Below are 7,504 nucleotides of genomic sequence, written 5' to 3'. Positions count from 1 at the left end.
CTTGTGCAAAATAATTGGATGTATGGGAGGCTTAGAAGTTAAGGATCGCCTTGGTATGATATGCATACCTTGATTTGGCTCCTTGAAGGATGAATCCGAGGGAGAATGAGAGAGAGCTTGAGGGAGAGGGGGAGCAGCAGCTTATTGCTCGGGTGTGAGAGGAAGAGAGCTTGGGAGAGGAGTGAGGGGGTGGGGCTGCAGCTGAGAAGGAGAGGGGGAGGGGGGTTGGCCAGCTCTAGTGGGTCCCATGCGTTAGAGAAACAAGATAATTCAACTGCAAAAACATTTCCTTCTCTCTCGAATTTCTTTCTCTCTTTTTATTACCCAAACCAAGGTGCTCTAGTGCTTAAAAAATAAAATTGCTAGAAATTAAACATGATGCTAATGATACATAATTATGCTTAAATAACATGATTATGGTTTTGGGACATGACAAACCTCCTCCCCCCCCTAAAAGTATCTCGTCCTGAGATTTTGGTGAACTTAGGGGAGAGTATGGTGACTCCAGGAACTTCAAGAATTGAGCGGTAGAGAAATGATGCGGACGACATCAAAATACCACGCTGTGAGAGATAGCACTAAGGTAACACTCATAGGTTGGAGAAGAACTCGGGATAATCGTTACGGAGTCAATCTTCACATTCCCACATTGCTTCATCTTCGGAGTGGTTACACCATGGAACTTTAACAAACTTGATAGAGTGACGTCGAGTTTTGCGTTCTATTTCATCCAAAACTGTATGGGTCGCTCGCAATTAGAGAGATCCATCTGCAAATCCTAGTTTGCAACTTCAATGACTTCAGTCGGGACTTGAAGGCATTTCTTCAATTGTGAGACATGGAAGACGTTGTGCACGGCAGAGAGGGATGAAGGTAGCTCTAGCTGATAAGCCACCTCTCCTTGCCGAGAAACGATTTGGAAAGACCCTACGTAGCGAGGCGCCAGCTTCCCCCTAACTTGAAAGCGTCGAATCCCCTTGAGAGAAGACACCTTGAGATATACAAAATCTCCAATGGCGAACATGAGTTCTCTTCGACGGCAATCCACATAACTCTTCTGACGAGATTAAGCCGTGAGGAGATACTGGTGAATAGTCAGAACATGCTCTTCTGCTCTTCGACGAAAACCGGGCCTAGAAAAGCTCTTTCGTAGGACTCAAACCAATTCAATGGCGTTCAACATCTTTGGCCATAGGGAGCTTCAAATGGAGACATTTCAATGCTCGATTGATAGCTTGACGAGAACAACCTTACGCACATTCTTCAGCACCACCTAATGATCAAGATATATGCATCGAGTTGCCAACTGGACCAATTACAAGAGTATGTGCCAAGAAAATACAAGATCAGGTGAACTTTTTCTTAATGACCATATCATTAATTTAAGGATAATTTTATACTACCCCAATCTTGTAATTTACTTGTGCTTAGGTATTTGGATCAATACGATGCATAAGAGGAAGAAGAGCTGCAATGTTTGTTGGCACATAGACAAAGAAGAGCTGAGGGATACGTGGGAGAAAAAGGTTATCACAAGGTGTCTAAAGGTCATATGTGTACATTGACTTTCCAAAGGCATTGAAGACTTTCCTTTCAAGTTCTACATGGAATCAATTAAGGAGTGGCAAAATAGGAAAGATTGAAGCCAACTCGGACTCGGTTTATTGAAGCCAAACAGACGTCGATTAAAAGTACCATAAGTCTCTCATACGAAGTCGGATTGGGCTGTGTAAATACCCTGTGGAAAGTTTATTTGATAACCTTTCCAACGGATTCAGCCCCATTGCTAAATTCGTATTGAGTCGTGCTCAGTCATCAAAATAATGCGTCGATCTTAGCTTAGGTTTCCATTTTTATGTTGTAACAAGTCCAATTCGGTTTCTATAGTCCTAGGTAATATATATAGTAGAGTCCATGATCTATAGAGGGTAGACCACTTTATGCATAAGATTGAAACATAGTTATTGCTTGTTCTTTCATACTGGGAATTGGAGTCTTCGCGATCATCACTCGTGGTCTTGTGACGATCATCTACAGGTGTGTGTTGGTCGTATTTTGAAGAGTTGAGGGTTCGTACATTGGTGCGAGTGTTCAGCTAGCGACATCGTCTACTTCACATCTTTTATCATCGGCACTTCCTGAGAAGATCAAACCGCCACCGTATCTTTGTGGTATCAGATTCCAAGGGTACTTGATGAGAGCTATTTACCCATAGATTAGTTTTGTTTTTCTATCTTGTACAACAAACAAAAGACTCACAAAATTTTGAGACCTTCCTAACTGCTATTTCTTTGAGAACCAATATATCCTTTCCGTACTGTTGAACCTTTTGTTACTAGCAAATTGATTTGCTCAAGGGACTGCTCCTGTTTTCAGTTGTGCGCATCAATTCTATCAATACAACACTCTTATTTTGGATTTTATCTTGTATTTATCCGAGTACAAAAAAGGAAGTAAAACCAATACAAAATAGAAAAAAAGAGAGAGAAAAACAGAAGAAAAAAAGAGGCAAAGAAAAAGGTGCTCGGTTGAATAATCCTCTTGTTTCGGAGTTCTAAGTTTCAAGTTATCCACTCCTGTTTTGCACACTTTGTTGTTTTGAGCAATCTTGTGCCCTCAGCATTTCGAGCAATTGCTAGTGTCTCTCCTTGAACTATTGCAATACGAGCTTGGTTTGGCCATCTTCTTAGGTCATTCCTTAGTTGCAATAGTCCCATTATCATTGTGAGTGTGTTGCTGTCCTTGATCGTTCGATGTCATGAGTGTACTTTTGCTATCTTTAATTCACTTCAGAACGGTAAGCTTGTCTTGTTTCAGAATAGTGAGTTGTGAGCGTTGAGTGCTCCACTTATATCCACATATATTTTTCACTCGGTATTTGTGAGCTTTTGTCATGTCAGGACAAGAGAAGGATCCGTGTAATCCGGATGTACCGGTTTCATGGTCTGAGTACACTAGGCTGCGTGAGATGCCACAAAAGCAACTCCAAGATGGTGACAATGGTGTGCCTAATGAGCTCGGGGAAGTTCAGACTGGATTGAACACACTCGGGGAGGAGATCACACAGCTGCGTACAAAAATCAACTACAACTTCGAAGAGTTGGGTGCTATGTTTGCAAATCTCCATGTGCGTGGGGGCCTACGAGCTAATGACACAAGTGTACACGGGCCTCAAGCTATTCAGCACACCAAAACCTAGGAGGAGCCCGCTATTCGCATGGATGAGGAACGACGACAGCAATAAGCTCATTGTTTGGTAGCACAGCAAGATGTAACGGCGCATCTTGTTGCTTCTAGGCATGGTCGAGGTAACGGTGTTTTTAACGGTGCCCAAGGAGGAGGTCTCAACATAGGCATTCATAATGCAGTTGCACGTATGCATGGTGCACGTAGCTAGGCTGACGACGCTGAGCTCTCCATCGATGATGATTTCCTTGTTGACGCTTACGATGAGCGACAGCCCCGCAACCACAACAACAACATGCATCACCATAGACAGGACATCGACGAGGATTTTATTGCTAAGCCTAAATTTGCTATTCCTGTCTTTTCAAGTGGTACAGATGTGGAAGATTACCTTACATGGGAACTAAAATGATAAGATGTTCTGGATAAACAACTATTCCAATGAGAAGAAGCTATTACTTGCATCCAATGGATTGGATGATTATGCCACATATTGGTGGGAGCAGTTTTTTCACAAGCGGATGGAGCGCCATGAGTTGCCTATTATCACATGGGAGCAAATGGACCAACACTTGCGTACACGTTTTGTTCCTTGTCACTATGAAACGCTCACTGTTTGAGAAGTTGATAGGACTACGATAGGGTCTCAAATCAATTGATGAGTATCATAAGGAGATAGAGACCATCATGATACATGTTGATGTACGTGAGAATGAAGACCAAACAATAGCAAGATTCCTAGCTGGTATGAATTATGCCATCAAGCGCATCGTCAATCACTACCCTTACAATGATATGATTTAGTTGCTGCACCAAGCACGTGAAGCTGAGCGCCAAGTTAGCGAAGATGCAAAGTTTGCTACCCGTTCACATTTTTCAGCAAGCGTGGGGCAGGCATACAACATAAGTCAGCCAAACAAGAGTACTTAGTATGGAAGCAATTCAGCATTACATAGTTCAACAAGTATGAAGCCTGGGAGTACTCCACCTCCGACACATCGCCCAGCAATGTGGTCAACGGGGCGTTCACATGACTTCGTTTGCCACAAGTGCAAAGGAGTTAACCATTTTTAGAAAAATTGCACAAATACAAAGGTTATGCTTATTACAGATGATGGGTATGTTTCTGCTAGTGATGATGAGTTATTTCATGCAACACCAGTTTTGCACACTGATGAGATAGAGCAATGTGAGTGTGATCCAGAGTTTCCTAACCCTGAGCAGTATTCCATTGTTTGCACACCCAAAGTGCTTAGTGTGATGCCATCACCGTCACTTGAACAACAGTGCAATTTGTTTCATACATGGACAAAGCTTGATAACAGCAAGGTGTGCAAAGTTATTATTGATGGAGGTAGTTGTCACAATTTGGCCAGCAAAGACATGTGCAATAAGTTGGGTTTCAAGTATTTGCCACATCCACGGCCGTATCATGTGCAATGGTTGAGCGATAAAGAGGAAGTGAAGGTGACCTATATGGTGCGTGTGACATTTACTATTGGGAAATACACCGACAGTGTGGATTGCGATGTTTTCCTATGACAGTCTGCCACTTGCTGTTGGGACGGTCATGGCAATATGACCGTTCAGCTATTCACGATGGGCATATCAATTGCTATACATTCCGATGGAACAATAAGGAGATCATCTTGAAGCAGCTTACACCACAACAGATTATGAATTCTTCAATGCAGAAAATCGAGGTACACATTGAGAGTGAGAAAGAGCAAGAGAAACATAGAGTGACTCCACCTTCGGTGAGTGAGCGCCACGAGACAAATCTGAGTGGTAAAAGAAAAGTGAGGGAGAGAAGAATTTAGTATGCTAGCTACCAAATTAGAAATGAGAGAATTCAGCAAGGATCCTAATTTGGTGCATTTTGTACTGCTGTACAAAGATGCATTACTTTTGACTAACGACATGACTTCTCTACCTAGTGGTGTTTCTTGTATTTTGTAGGAATTTAGTGATGTGTTGCTGATGGAGGTGCCCACTGGTTTACCACCAATTAGAGGGATAGAGCATCAAATTGATTTGATTCCAGGCACGACGCTACATAATAGACCACCGTACCGTACAAACCCCAAGGAAACGAAAGAAATTCAGAAACAAGTGCAAGAGCTTCTCTCCAAAGGGGATGTTCGTGAAAGCTGGTATTTTGGTTCCTAAGAAAGATGGTACATGACACATGTGCATAGATTGTAGAGCGATTAATAATATCACTATTCGATATCGTCACTCTATACCTCGCTTAGATGACATGTTAGACGAATTGAGTGGTGCTGTTATTTTCTCTGAAATTGATTTGCATAGTGATTACCATCAGATTAGGATGAAAGAAGGAGATGAGTGGAAAACATCCTTTAAAACAAAATTTGGTTTGTATGAGTGGTTACTCATGCCGTTTGGTTTAACCAATGCGCCTAGTACTTTCATGCGACTAACGAATCATGGTTTAGGACATTTCATTGGTAAATTTGTAGCTGTGTACTTTGATGATATTTTGATTTACAGCCGTACCGAACCTGAACATATTGATCATATTCGCCAAGTGCTAGAAGTCTTACATGATGCAAGGCTATTTGCTAACATAGAAAAATGCACTTTTTGCAAAGATCATGTGATATTTCTTGGATATGTGGTTTCAGCACAGGGAGTAGAAGTAGATGAATCTAAAATTAAAGCTATTAAAAATTGGCCTACACCTGTGAATGTTAATCAAATTTGGAGCTTTCATGGTCTCGCTGGTTTATTGGCGCTTTGTTAAAGATTTTAGTACCATCATTGCCCCTTTGAATGAATTAACTACAAGGAATGTTGAATTTCGTTGGGGGGAAGCACAGCAACTTGCTTTTGATGAGCTTAACTGAGGAACCGTTACTTGTTCTACTTGATTTGACTAATATTTTTGAAATTTAATGTGATGCTAGTGGAATTGGTATTGGTGGTGTTTTACTGCAAGAGGGTAGACTGGTAGCATACTTCAGCGAGAAACTGAAAGGTGTCCAATTGAATTATCCGGTTTACGATAAGGAGCCTTATGCGTTAGTGCGAGTGTTAGAAGTCTAGCAACATTATTTATGGCCCAAGGAGTTTATTATACATTCTGACTATGAATCCTTAAAATATTTGTAAGGTCAATCTAAACTGAACCGTCGTCAGGCTAGGTGGGATGAATTCATTGAGTTGTTTCCTTACATTGTAAAATATAAGAAGGGAAAAGAAAATGTGGTTATTGATGCTCTTTCTACGAAAAATGTGCTTTTAAATCATTTAGATGTGCAAGTTCCTGGTTTAGAGAGTTTGCGTGATTTATATGCTAATGACCATGATTTTGTTGTTCCCTATGTGCACTGCAATGAGGGAAAAGGATGGGAAAAATCACTTACATGATGGATTTTTGTTTCGTGCTAACAATGCGTTCCAAAATCGTCCGTACATTTGCTCTTGCTGTAGGAATCTCATCCAGGTGGATGAATGAGGCATTTTGGATGTGAAAAGACATTGTCTATGCTAAGTGATCATTTTTTTGGCCTAAGATGAGGTGTGACATGGAAAGGCATGTGCAATGATGTATTACTTGCCACAAGGCCAAATCGAAGTTAAATCCACACGGGTTGTATACTCCTTTACCTGTTCCCAATGCACCTTGGGAGGATATTAGCACGGATTTTGTTTTAGAATCGCCTAGAACTAAGAGGGGGAGGTTCTGTTTTTGTTCTTGCAGATCAATTTTTGAAGATGGCACACTTCATTCCGTGCCACAAGAGCGACGATGCGTCACATGTTGCTAACTTGTCTTTCAGGGAGTTCGTGAGATTGCATGGTGTGCCACATACCATTGTGTTGGATCGTGATGTGAAGTTCATGAGCTACTTTTGGAAGACACTTTAGGGTAAGTTGTGGACGAAGTTGTTATTCAGCACAACTTGTCATCTCCAAACTGATGGTCAAACGGAGGTGGTGAACCGTACACTTTCAACACTGCTAAGGACCATAATCAAGAAGAATCTAAGAGAGTGGGAGAACTGTTTGCCGCATGTGGAATTCTCTTATAACCGGGCTGTGCACTCCACTACTCAGATGTGTTCTTTTGAGGTGGTGTATGGTTTTAAACCGATTATGCCGCTTGATTTGCTGCCCCTTCCAAGTCAACACCAAGTAAATATGGAAGCATCAAAGGGAGCTGACTATGTCAAGAAATTATATTTAAAAACAAAAGAAGAAATCGAGAAGAAGGCGAAGTACAATGCTGAGAAAGCAAACAAGAAAAGGAAGAAGGTACTGTTTGAACCAGGCGATTTAGTATGGTTACATT

Source organism: Phragmites australis, chromosome 3 (assembly GCF_958298935.1).
Source record: "Phragmites australis chromosome 3, lpPhrAust1.1, whole genome shotgun sequence".
NCBI classification, from domain to species: Eukaryota; Viridiplantae; Streptophyta; class Magnoliopsida; order Poales; family Poaceae; genus Phragmites; species Phragmites australis.
The sequence above is the reverse complement of the archived record's forward strand: the minus strand, read 5'-3'. Positions refer to the sequence as shown.